The following is a 13,554-nucleotide window of genomic DNA, read 5'->3' as shown; positions in this document are numbered from 1 at the left end:
GGCCTGCCTCTATCAAATAGTGTAATCAAGACAATCCCCCACAGACACACTAACAAGTCAGCTTCATCTAGAGATCCAGCATTGAGATCTTCGTCCCAGGGGATTCTAGGGTGTGTCAAGTTGACATTTGTCTTCCTAAAATCCTGGGATGTACTCAAGTGGTGGCATCCTTGTAGAACTTGAAGGTTTTCATTTTACTGTGGCGACAAGATGTCCTCAAGAAACATCCACAATGTCCTGGCAAAGCAGGTAAGTTTTCTCCTCAGGTGCAGGGACCTTATCTTCTTATACTCTTTACATCCACAGGCATTTAGCTAATATAGTATATACATATAGCTCATTTAGTATATACATATTAATTACTTGATTAGTTATTTAAAATGTAGTATATTCGAGTGTGTCATGGGAATTTATAGCAAAGAGAAATCAGTGTGAGAAGTGGATGATGTGGGATTTGAACCCATTACTATAGTGTGACTAAGAGGGACCAGAAAGAAATAGAGAAATAGACAAAGACTATACATGTGGGGAATCCATGTCCACAACTGAGTCCATAGTTGGCCAGGTAACTGGATGTAGTTGAGGATCAACAGGGAAACTTATTGATTAAAAAAACCCTCACATTAATACTTACTTCTATTGATAATAAAAAAGTGCAAATGATATGGGGAGTGATATTAATCATTCATAACTAATAAGAAGATGTGATGATAGCATGAAGGGCAAGAAGCTGGAGGCAAGGGACCATTTGGAGGGAAGTCATTAATGATTTATGGGAAAAAGTAAAATAGACTATGTCCTTAGGGCATAACATCCCCACAGGAAAAATAATTTAAAACATAATGATCTTCGGGGTTTCTTTTTTTCTGTGATAAAAATGAAATAGCTGTTATAACCTGTCTCCATCTGTACTGTACAGAAAACTGCCTCGGAGCCTAAATTACACTGACACTTTACTTTGTGAACCTCATCCACTTATTTTTGGGCTGGTTGTTACCATGGGTAGTTTTGCTTTTTGAGATTGGCTGTCCCTATGTATCCCTGGCTGTCCTGGAACTTGCTACTTAAACCAAATTGGCCTTGAACTCAGATCTGCCTGCCTCTGCCTTCCAAGTGCTGGGATTAAAGGCATGCAACATTATGACCAGGATCATGAGAGCTTTGAAGGCTGCCATTTCTCATGGAATACTCAGTATTCCATACATTAAGAAAGAACCTCCGATCTTCCTGCACTGTCACCATGGTGCGCATGAATGTCCTCGCTGATGCTCTCGAGAGCATCAGCAATGCTGAGAAGGGAGGCAAAGGCCAGGGCCTGCTCCAAAGTCATCCTTCAGTTTCTGACTGTGATGATGGAGCGTGGTTACACTGGCGAGTTTGAAATCACTGATGACCACAGAGCTGGGAAAACCACTGTGAACCTCACGGGCAGGTTGACCTAGTGTGGAGTGGCAAGCCCTAGATTGGATGTGCAACGCAAAGACCTAGAAAAATGGCAGAACAACCTGCTCCCATCCCGTCAGCCTGGCTTCCTTGTGCTGACAACCTCCGCTGGCACCGCGGACCGTGAAGAAGCAAGAAGAAAACACACAGAGGGAAAATCCTGGGGTTCTTTTTCTAGAGATGCAAAACACATAAATGAAAAGTGTCCATGGGGCTGGGGAGGGTAAAGAAAGAACCTCCCACGTGTGCTGAGACAGTCACCTGTGTCTGCTTTACAGTATCACAGGTCCAGTGGATTGAATGCCTTCTTCCAACCTCTGCAGGGACCTCTCTCTCTCTCTCTCTCTCTCTCTCTCTCTCTCTCTCTCTCTCTCTCACACACACACACACACACACACACACACACACATACACACATACACACACACACACACACACACACACACACACACACACCATAAAAATGCCCAAAGGTAATTCTTCAAGCTATGGAGGAAGGCTTGCCTAGGATTTCTTGGTAGAGATAAGGAAAATTCAGGGTTAAGCATGGTGGCACATGCCTGTGGTACTAGTATCTGGGAAGTAGAGGTGGGAAAACCAGAAGTTCAAAGTCATCCTTGGCTATATAACGAGTTAGAGCCTGGACTACATGAGACCCATCTTCTAGAAAAGAAAAGAAAGAGCCCAAACCACCAGACTGTAGTCCTGTACCTTTGTACTGGAAACAGAAGAGAGATGTTTCGGTTTTGTCTGTGACAGCCTTGCTACGTAGCCTGGCTGTCCTTGAACTCTTGGCGCTTCTCCTGCCTCAGTTCGTGAATGCTGAGATTGTAGGCACAGCGAGAAGAAGGAATTGAGAAGGGCAGAAGGGCAGAAAGTAGAAAGATGGTTCAGCAGTGAAGAGTATTGGCTGCTCTTCCAGAGGACCAAAGCTCAGTTCCTAGTACCGCATGGCAGCTCCCAACCCTTCATACCTCCAGTCCCGGGGCACCTGACACCCTTTCCTGATCTCTGCAGGCACCAGGCACACAAGTGGTTCATAGACACACATGCAGGCAAAACACTCATACACATAAAGTAATAAATGTTTTTGTTGTTGTTGTTGTTGTTGTTGTTGTTGTTTATGGGGTTTTGGGGGGGGTTGGTTTTTTGTGTGTGTGGTGTTTTTTTTTTTTTTTTTTTTTTTTTTTTCCGACAGGGTTTCTCCGTGTAGCTTTGGTGGCTGTCCTGGATCTCGCTCTGTAGACCAGGCTGGCCTCAAACTCACAGAGATCCACCTGGCTCTGCCTCCTGAGTGTTGGGACTAAAGGCGTTGCACACCACCGCCCAGCAATAAATGTTTTTTTAAAGAGCTTAAGATGTTTCTCTGAGCCAGAATGCTCCTCTCTAAAGAGAGAGGTGAACGATATTTTTATTCTCAGCTCTCTTTGTGTGTGCATGATTCCATTCACCAGACTTCAGTGTTCATTTTTGGGGGGACTCTGATGACCGAACAAAGGGAAGCAGGGAGGCAGGCCCAGGAAATGCCGAAGGTGCTCTCCTAATGGTGCTGTCCACAGCTACAGGACTAAGTTGTCCTGCATGGCAACATGGCCAAGTGCTACTCCCCAGACAAGGAAGGAAGTAGAAAAGAGGCTGTGGAACAGGAGGGTGTCCGTCGAGGACTGAGATTTCCCAGTGCTCCTTTAATAGCACCCAATCTATCCAAGCTGGTCCAACCCTCCCTGCAGACCATGATCATCCATGTCAGCTGAAGGCTCGTCAGCACGACTTGATGTGCTCCTGGTCTGCAGCACGGTGCTAAGATGCCAGTTCAAGAGTCTTATCCCTCTCTACATGCCCTGGCACAATTCTGTTGTCAGGGCCGTGAGAAGCTGCCTGAAGTTACCAAGGTGTTACAGGACTTGATTTGCTACGTGTAGCTTCTTGATTTCTGAGTCATTCTCTTCAAATATCTTGGCATTCTGAGGTCACGTAATCACGGTTGACTTTTTGTGATTTGCCTTTGGGCCTTTTGCTCAGGGAGGATTGACATGGGTATCCTTGAGACCACGGTACCTCCTTACAGTTCAGTTGTTGCGCTGGCCAGAATCTGGAGCATTTTCAAGTTCTTTCCTTTTCTAGTGTTTCCTGTTTTTCAGATAAAAGCATTGAGCACAGGAAGAGGCAAAATGAGAACAGGCTGAGAAGCAACCTCAGAGGGGTCAGCAATGTAGACTCGAAACTGAGGACTTGCACTAGCCCTCACTAACTGAGCCCCAGTGGGCAACTTCTGTACCACTCTTTCTTCCTTTCCAAAAATAAAGAAATTATCAGTTGTGTTCCTGTAAAGTAACAGTGAATAACCCTAAAAGGAAATGAAGACAGTGGTTACATTTATAATAACATTTAAAAGAATTAAATAAAGCCCTTTGAGTGATTCTGACCAAGGAAAATGAAAGATCTGTACATACAAAACCACAAAATAGGGGCTGAGGAGACGTCTCAGCAGTTACGAGCGCCTGTTCTTGTAGAAGACCCAGGTCCAGTTCCCAGCACCCATACGGTGGGTGGACCAACTCCAGTTCCAGGAAAGCCAGTGCACTCTTCTGGCTTCCTTGAGCTCCAGCACACATGTGGTACACATATATACACTCTGGCACACAATCATACACATGAATAAATAGATATTTAAAACTCAAAGTCCTAATGAAAGAAATTAGAAGAGCCTTAAATCAATGTTCAAAGTAGGAAATCTCATCATAGTTAAGGTATTAATACTGCATGAAATGATCTACAGATTTGACATTTTCCCTAAAAAAAAAAAAAAAAAAAGTCTCCAACAACCTTCCCAGACCTCGTAGGCCAGGCCTGTAATGTTAACTTCTTAGAAGACTGAGACGTGAGGGTCATAAGGACAAGGTCCGCCTGGGCTGCCAAGTCACTTCTAGGCCAACCTGGGAAAGACTTTTTATTTTTTATTTTTCTGGTTTTTCAAGACAGGGTTTCTCTCTCCCAGCTGTCCTAGAACTCACTCTGTAGACCAGGCTGGCCTCGAACTCAAAGATCCAATTGCCTCTCTGCCTCCTGAATGCTGGGATTAAAGGCGTGCACCACCACTGCCTATCCAAAGACTTTATTTGAAAAAGTAAAAGAATTGAACATTTTTTAAGAGCTAGGAATACAGTTCAAAGGTAGAATGCTTACCTAATGTGTTCAAGGCTCTGGGGAGAATCCCCAGTACTGAAAATTAGTTATTTAATTAAAATCCAACCGCAACTTTCAGAGAAACAGAAAAGCTAACCTTCAAATCCACATGGAATTATGAGGCGCTCTGAAAACTGGAGGACTCACCCTTCCCAACTTCAAAGCTCTGCTAATTGAAACGCCGTGCAGAGGGGAGCTGTGGAGAGACGGCTCAACAGTTAAGAGCACACATGGCTGACAACCATCCAGAGCTCCAGTTCCAGGGGACCTGACACCCTAACTGAACTCCTTGACACCAGGTATGCACATGGTACACAAACACACACACAGGCCACCCGTGGTAAACATCTACAAACAAATAAACAACAATAAACAAACTTCTCAAAATTACTGTTTATTTCATCTCTATGGGCATTTTGCCTGCATATGTTTCTGCGTACCGTGTACATTCCAGAAGAAGAAGAAGAAGAATTCACCGGAACTAGAGCTGTAGCCAGTTATGAGCCGATATGTAGTGCTGGGAGTTGAACTCAGGTTCTCTGAAAGAGGAGCAACTGCTTTTAACCACGGAGCCATCTCTCCAGCCCAGAATAAATAAGTCTTTAAAAAAAAAAGTGGTACCAGGCAGTGGTGGCACACGCCTTTAATCCCAGCACTCAGGAGGCAGAGGCAGGAGGATCTCTATGAGTTGGAGGCCAGCCTGGGCTACAGAGTGAGTCCTAGGACAATCAGAGCTACAGAGAGACCCTGTCTTAAGGGGTTGGGGTGGGGAGTGGTAGTAGAATAAGACAGACATACAGACTGGTAGACTAAAATAGAAACCTTAGAAATAAAACTTACATCTATGACCGTTTTTATTTCTTTCTTTGTTTTGAGACAGAGTCTCAGTGGATATCCCTGTCTGGCCTGAAACTCTCCATGTAAACTAGGCTCACTTTGAACTCTTCCTCCCAAAGGCTGGCATTAAAGGTGTGCAGCGCCACACCTGCTCTGTCAGTTCATTTTCAATAAAGGTACCAACACCAGTTAATGAGAAAAGAGTCTTTTCAACAAACAGTGCTGGGGAGCCCGAATAGGCCTCTGCCAAAGGATGAAGCTGGACTGCTAGTTGACAGGCTGTGTGTCTTTAATGTGGTTTAGCTCTGCCAAAAGTCCCACTGAGGCTTAGGTCCTTACCGTAAGGGTGATGGTGACGAGGTGATGTATAGTGTAATGGTGATGAGCTGGTGGGGCCGTTAAGAGACATGTAGTCAGGAGGCTCCACTCTCAGCAGTGGATCCATATGTTCCTTAGTGACAGTTCATCCTCTGAAGCTGGATCAGGTCTGGTGGGGCTGGGTAAGGCAGGTTGTTCTAAATGGAGTTCAACTCCCACAGCCTTTTCCTCTGTTCTTTCCTCTCATCATGCCTCCTCCCTTCCTCCCCATCCAGTCCATCCTCTTGCCGTGTGACATGGTGTGATTTGGCTGCCCGATGAGCCAAAATGAAACTCCTTTCTGTATAATTTACTCAGCTCCACCTATTTTTTACAGCAACACACAAAAAATTAATGTGTACGTAATACACATGCATGCACATATACACACAAACTCAAAATGGAACAAACTCCTTAAAATAATAACATTGGAGAGAATCTGCCTGATACTTGATTTGGCAATGAAAATATCATGGCCATGATACCACAGGCAATGAAAGAAAAAAAAAACAACAGACTGGAATTTATCAAAATTAAGAGCTTTAGAGTATATGCTTAGCATTAACAAGGCTCAAGTTTCAACCCCCAACACCAAAACAATAATAACAATCATAAAAATTGTTATTATAATTTCAGGTCTGGGAGTGTAACTTAATTGATAGAGTGCTTGCTTTTCATGTATAAAGCCCTGAGCTTGATCTATAGCAACACACAAACCTAATATATATAACTGTACATAATTATATTTGTTATGGAATAATCTTTTTGTACACTGTGAAAACGTGTCACTCTGATTGGTTTAATAAAAAGCTGAACAGCCAATAGCTAGGCAGGTTTTTGGGGGCAGAGAGAATGCTGGGAAGAAGAAGGGTGGAGTCACGGGGAGATGTCAGTACTCGGAGCAAGCAGCATGTGCATTATAATGTAAAGATAACCAAGCCATGTAAAAGAACATAGATTAAAAGATATGGGTTTCACAGCTCCAGAGAAGCTAGGTAACAAGGAGGACCCTAAGAGGAATGCATGGATCACCCTGGGAAGGGGAAATAGATGCGATCTCCTGGGTAAACTGGGGGCAGGGGTGGGATGTGGGGGTGCGCAAGTTAGAGGGGAGGGCATGGGGGATGAGAACATGAGGAAACAGGATGGTCGAGCTAGGGGAGGGATGGAGTGGGGGAGAAATGAAAGAGTTATCTTGATAGAGGGAGCCATTATGGGGCTAGGGAGAAACCTGGTGTTAGGGAAATTCCCAGGAATCCACAAGGATGACCCCAGATTAGACTACTAGCAATAGTGGTGAGGGTGTCTGAACTGGCCTACCCTGATAATTTGATTAGTGAATACCCTAACTGTCATCACAGAACATTCATCCAGTAATTGATGGAAGCAGATGCAGAGATCCACAGCCAAGCACCAGGCTGAGCTCCAGGAGTCCAGTCGAAGAGAGGGAGGAGGGATTATGTGAGCAAAGGGGGTCAAGGTCATGATGGGGAAACCCACAGAGACAACTGAACCAAGCTCATGAGAACTCCTGAACTCTGGACCAACAGCTGTGGAGCCTGCATGGAACCAGACTAGGCCCTCTACATGTGGAGACAGTTGTGTAGCTTGGTCTGTTTGAGGGGCCCCTGGCGGTGGGATCAGGATCTATCCCTGGTGCATGAGCTGAGTTTTTGGAGCCCATTCCCTAGGGTGGGAGGCCTTGCTCAGCCTTGATGCGGGGGGGGGGGGGGGGGGGGGGGGGGGGGGGAGTTGGTCCTGCCTCAGCTGAATGTACCAGGCTTTGTTGACTCCCCGTGAGAAGCTTTACCCTTTTGGAGGAGTGGTTGGGGGGTAGGTTGAGGGGTGAGTTGGAGGAGGGATAGGAGGGGGAACTGTGGTTAGTATGTAAAATGAATAAAATAATAATAATAATAATAATAATAAAGATATGGGTTTGCCGGGTGGTGGTGGTCATGCCTTTAATCCTAGCACTTGGGAGGCAGAGGCAGGTGGATCTCTGAGTTCCAGGAAACCAGGACTGTTATATAGAGAAACCTTGTCTCAGAAAACAAGACAAAACAAAAAGATATGGGTTAATTTAAGTTATAAGAGCTAGTTAGGCCAGGCGGTGGTGGCGCACACCTTTAATCCCAGCACTCGGAAGGCAGAGGCAGGCGGATCTCTGTGAGTTCGAGGCTGGCCTGGGCTACAGAGCAAGTTCCAGACAGGCTCCAAAGCTACACAGAGAAACCCTGTCTCGGAAAAACCAAAACAAACAAACAAAAACATACAAAAAAAACCAAGCCTAAGCTATTGGCTAAGCTTTCGTAATTAATAAGTCTCCATGTCATGATTTAGAAGCTGGTAGGTGGGACAGAAAAATCCACCTACATATATGTATACATGTAGTATACCATATGTATATGTATAACTATACCATAACTATATGACACATAACTATAATTCCAGCACTTGGGAGGTAGAGGCAAGGTGACCAGAAGTTCAAGGATATCCTTCACTATATAGTAAATTTGAGACCAGCCTGGACTACACAAGACCATGTCTCAAAAAGGTAACAAAAAATTAACTTGTGCAAATCAAAGGATACTGTCAAGAAAGTGAAGAAACCTATAGGATTGGAGGAAATGTTATAAAACATGCATCTAGTAAGGTGCTAGGATTAAAGGTGTGTGCTACCCCTGCCTGGCCTCTATGGGTTTTTTTTTCATTTTTCTTTATTAAGAAATTTTCTACTCACTCCACATACTATCCACAGATTCCCCCCTCCTCCCTCCTCCCACCCACCCTGGCCTCTATGTTTAGTCTAGGGGCTTGTTCTGTTCTCTGATCTTCAGGCAAATTTTATTAGGGTACCCAATATATCACATTTCCCCTTTTTTTGTCTAAAATAATATAAGAAGGTTATAACTAACATAAGAAAAACTATACAATAAATACAATAAGTATATACAATATATACAGTCAAGAATTACATCAACAATGTCCAGTCCATAAACATTTGACAAATTCAGAGAAAATGCTCCATTATCTATCCTATTTTGATGAATCCAAGGTGTTATATCTAATTCACTTTCTATCCTAACTTGTCTTATCAACTGAAAACTATCTTTTGATGTCTTTCAAACTTATACACTTTATACCTCTTTAGTGAGTTTCTTTTCTGAATTTGTTAACAAGGAAAACTATAACTATCTAATCTTCAACTCCCTAAGAAACCCGAGAAGGAAATAATATTAACTAAGTAAGTAGGAAGTGCAAACAAGCGACTTCCAAAAAATGTGAGAAATGACAGAAACACCTGGCTGCCTGGACAGTCACCCAAAGTTCCTCTGCAATGTTGGGGCATCCATCTTGGCCTACAGGCCTAGCATATCTGACAAACTCATCTGTGAAGCAGGATTTTCTAAAGTTCAGCAGTCCTTTCTTTTGTGTCCTGCTTGTCCATTTGGACAGATACTGTCAGCAGTTGAGGCAAGGGGACTTTCTTGTCCAGTGGCTAACCTTTGTCACAAAGAAAGTAAACTCCATATGGAGTTTCTTTGATGCCCATCATCTTCTCTGAAGTAGATTGGTGCTGTCAGGAGCAGACATGTCTCATAGTCATGAAAAAAAAATCTGTTATTAAAACATCTTAAATGCCATATTCTATAGATCTCTGAAGTGTTTAAAGATGACCTGTCCGTCTAAAATGTGTCTGTTTGACCTTAAAAACATACCTAATATGATTACAATACTAAATATTAAATACTAACTTGCATTTCTTTATATCCTACTTAGTTGGTAATAACTTTCAAGGACTAGAAAATTGCATTACATTGTTGAATGAACTGTATAGGTACAATACAGAACAAGATTAGAAATATATGCACAGTATATTCTAACAAAATCAATCTGAAATTTGTATACAACATACAAAATCCATTCCAATATAAAATATTTAAAATTAGTAGTTGCTTTTTAAAAGTAGATTCAATAATCTACCTTTTTATCTTATCATATCCATATCCTCCCTTTTTTATTTTCAGAGTAGATTCAATAATCTATCCTTTTATCCTATTATTTCTTTATCTCTTTTTTTTCCAGAGTAGATTCGGTAATCTACCTTTTATCTTATTATATCTATATCCCTTTTTTTTTCAAACAAGAACCCTGAATCTAATCTCCTTTTTTTAAAAGCCTTTTCCCTGACCATTACCAATAACAACTTGTAGCCAACCATCCTAAACAATGACAAATATCCATAACTCATTGAACAACAAAAAAACCACCTACCCCACCTCTTGGGAATGTGGTCATCGTGTTCTTAAAATTACTTCCTGCTTGTGGGGGTGAAGGTATCTTTAGGGAATCCTGAAAAGAAAATTTTGGGGTTAATTGTCAAGTCCTGGGAGAGGTAGCTGTATCATTTGTTGTCCAGTGTCTGCATAATGGGAAAGTGCAGGGCTTGCCTCAAGTCCTGGCTAGAGTAGTCTGTGAGGCTGGATCATCTCAGCTAGCCACCTCCATATTGTCCTGAGCAGTTTGTAGTCCAACGCCGATCTTTGGGTGGTGTTTGTCAGATTAATGGCTTTATGATAGTCCATGTGGAATCATTGTTGTGGGATCCCATCATCTTTTTGGAGACTTCAAAGATTGCATTAGGTCAGATTATTCCTTTTTTTGATAATTTTTTTTCCAGGTAGTTCTCCCTTGTTCTTTGGATGCTTATTTGTCTAAAGGTCTTTAAATTTCTCAATGGTTGTTTTTATTTTCCTGAAAAGACAAAAACAAAACCCTTCCCCAACCCTAACTTTGGGGAGTTTCCAAATCTGATCTTCATCAATTTTGATTTATGGTTTCTCCTTAAATTTTTGTTTTATTTCCTAAAGCTATTCTATCATCCAGAGCAGTCTGGTTTTTTACAATAGGCCTTGGGTTCTTTAATTGCTCTGAGAAGGAGTTTCTTCCAAGATGACAGGAAAGAACTGAATAGAATTTGACGGGGGGGCCTGCGAGAGGCCCCTCAGGAAGTTTCCCAATGGCAAAGGATTACCTTGACTGTCCCTTGTTGATCCACATTTGTTAGTCCAATGTCTGCCTTTGCCACACCTTCTGTATAATCCAGAAGGGAGGGATGTTCTGTTGGGAATATTTCTTGAAAAAGCATTGTTTCTAGGAACACTCTGTTTACAGTCCCTTTTTAGGTGACCTTGTTTGCCACAATTGAAACACTTGACGTTTTGATTTTTCTTCAAACCTCTGGAAATCATCTGTCCTATTCAAGTATCGTCATGATCATGAGATTCAATATTCATTGTACCTCGGATCCATTCCTCCAAGGGTGCTGATCTTGCCTTTAAGGGCCTAATTATCCTTTTGCATTGTGTGTTAGCATTTTCAAAAGCCAGAGATTCAATTATTATCTGTCTAGCTTCTGAATTTGGTGTCATTCTATTTACTGCTGAAGTCAATCTTTGTAAGAAATCAGTGAGGGTTTCTTTTGGGCCCTGTATATAAATGACTCAATTTTCTTTCCTACTTCTTCAATTCTGTCTCAAGCATTCAAGGCTGCCATGAGGCATAAAGCCAGGATGTGGTCATTATATAAAGATTATCTTTGTATATCAGCATAATCACCCTCTCCTAGAAGTTGATCTTGGGAAATTCCATACCTCTAGTTCTACTTTATTGTTCAATGGTCTTAGCCTCACCCTTCCACAAGGTCCTCCATTGTGATTGGGGACAAGCCTCCAAGACTGCTATAGCTAAATCTCTCCAGTCTTGAGGGATAATTCTATTACAAGTTGACCACGAGTTTAACATCTGCTTCATGAAAGATGAGTGGATGCCATATGAGACTATTGCTTCTTTGAATCTCCTCAAATCTAACATTTACACAAGAGTCCAGTCAACTCTTACACAGCCTTGAGGATATCTATTACTGGGTAGTTAGTTCCTGTAAGGTTACTGGATAGATTAATGCTGGGTGTTTGAACGCCTTTGGCTATTTCTCTGTAACCTTATAATACAATGTTGAGATTGTTTCTCCTTTAAATTCTTCTGTCTGGGTCTGAATATCTCTATGATCTGTTTTAACAAGTTTTTCTAAAACTTTTGTCTTGGCACTCATATTAACCAACTTTTTTAATGATAAAGCAAAAATGATCAAACAAATAATATTTATAATTAACATTACATAAATTCCATTAACATTAATTATCTCTTGTTTAATTGTTCCATTTTCATAACATCAATCATATTATCAGAGACCAAATTCCCTCCATTGAAAAAAAGGTTTCCCACTTTTTAATGTGGGGAAAAAACCCTTTCTTTTAACTAATGCCTCCCTTTAAGAAATCACAATTGACTCACCAAATCTGCTGACAGTGATGATTCAGATGACAGTGTGGCAGCAGCCCGAGAAGGGGGCCCAGGGAAAGCCAAAACCCACCAGGAGAGGAAAGAAGCAAAAGGTCCGGCCATCTGCACAGGGGAACACGAGAAAGTGGCTAACTCCTGCGGGGTTTGGAGTCCAAAAGCCTATGGAGTTCGCTGCAGCAAGGCTGCAACAAAAATTTAGCCAGCAGGGTAGGAACTCCAGCTGCTTATAGCTCCAGCCTGAGCCACAGGCAAGTGGCTTTTTCATGAATTCATGTCCCAAAAGTTGAACGCTACACGTAGCTTGAGTTTCTAAATGGTCTTTTAATAAAAACCTGGACCTAGATATTGAGGTAAATGCTGAAAGATCAGAGAGACAAAGGAACAAGCCACCTGTTACCTCTAGGATTCCTCAGCTTGAAAAGCCTCAGCCGACAGGCCTCTCAAGCCAAATGAGCTTCCTCAGCCGAAAAGGCTTCTAGTTCCTGTCTCCTCACACCTTATATTATATACTGTGTACCCTAATAAAATCTGCCTGAAGATCAGAGAACAGAACAAGCCACTAGATTAAACATAGAGGCCAGGCAGTGGTGGCACACACCTTTAATCCTAGCACTCAGGAGGCAGAGATCCATCTAGATCTCTGTGAGTTCAAAGCCACCCTTGACTACATGAGATTGACTTAGTCTAGGAGAGAAACAGAGCCAGGCAGTGGTGACACACACCTTTAATCCTAGTTGTTGGAAAGTACACACGCCTTTAACGGCTGGGTGGAGAAAGGTATAGGAAGCTCATTTGGCTAGAGGCCTATTGATTGGGGCTTTTCAGGCTGAGGAGTCCTAGAGGTAAGAGGTGGCTTGTTCCTTTGTCTCTCTGATCTTTCAGCATTTACACCAATTTCTGGCTTCGGGTTTTTTATTAAAAGACCATTTAGCAATTCGTGTTACATGAGTCCCACAGCTCAGTCTCTTTTTTTTTTTTTTTTGGTTTTTCGAGACAGGGTTTCTCTGTGTAGCTTTGCGCCTCTCCTGGAACTCACTTGGTAGCCCAGGTTGGCCTCGAACTCACAGAGATCCACCTGTCTCTGCCTCCCGAGTGCTGGGATTAAAGGCGTGCGCCACCACCACCCGGCTTACAGCTCAGTCTCTTAATCAGGCTTCTGCAGCAAGCTCCTCTGGCTGGAGAGTAAATGAGATTCGTTCAAATTCTAAAATGAATGGAAATACAGACTTTACAGTTAGTAATAGTTTCTTCTGGTCATTAGCAATAATTCCTCAGCAGTTATATTCAACTAGAAGACAAGACGATATGGAGAATGAACTGTGGCTCTGGTGTTTATGATAGAGGAGAATTTACAATAGCAGAATTTAT

At 42.4% G+C, this 13,554-nt stretch overlaps 1 pseudogene; it reads left to right on the top strand.

Annotated features, from left to right (window-relative positions):
* The first annotated feature begins 1,240 nt into the window (after positions 1-1,240).
* Positions 1,241-12,385, top strand: LOC131906235 (small ribosomal subunit protein uS8-like; annotated as a pseudogene).
* Positions 12,386-13,554: the final 1,169 nt, after the last annotated feature.

Source organism: Peromyscus eremicus, chromosome 3 (assembly GCF_949786415.1).
Source record: "Peromyscus eremicus chromosome 3, PerEre_H2_v1, whole genome shotgun sequence".
In the NCBI taxonomy this organism is placed as follows: Eukaryota; Metazoa; Chordata; class Mammalia; order Rodentia; family Cricetidae; genus Peromyscus; species Peromyscus eremicus.
Note: the sequence above shows the minus strand (reverse complement) of the source record. Positions and strands in the feature narration are given on the sequence as shown.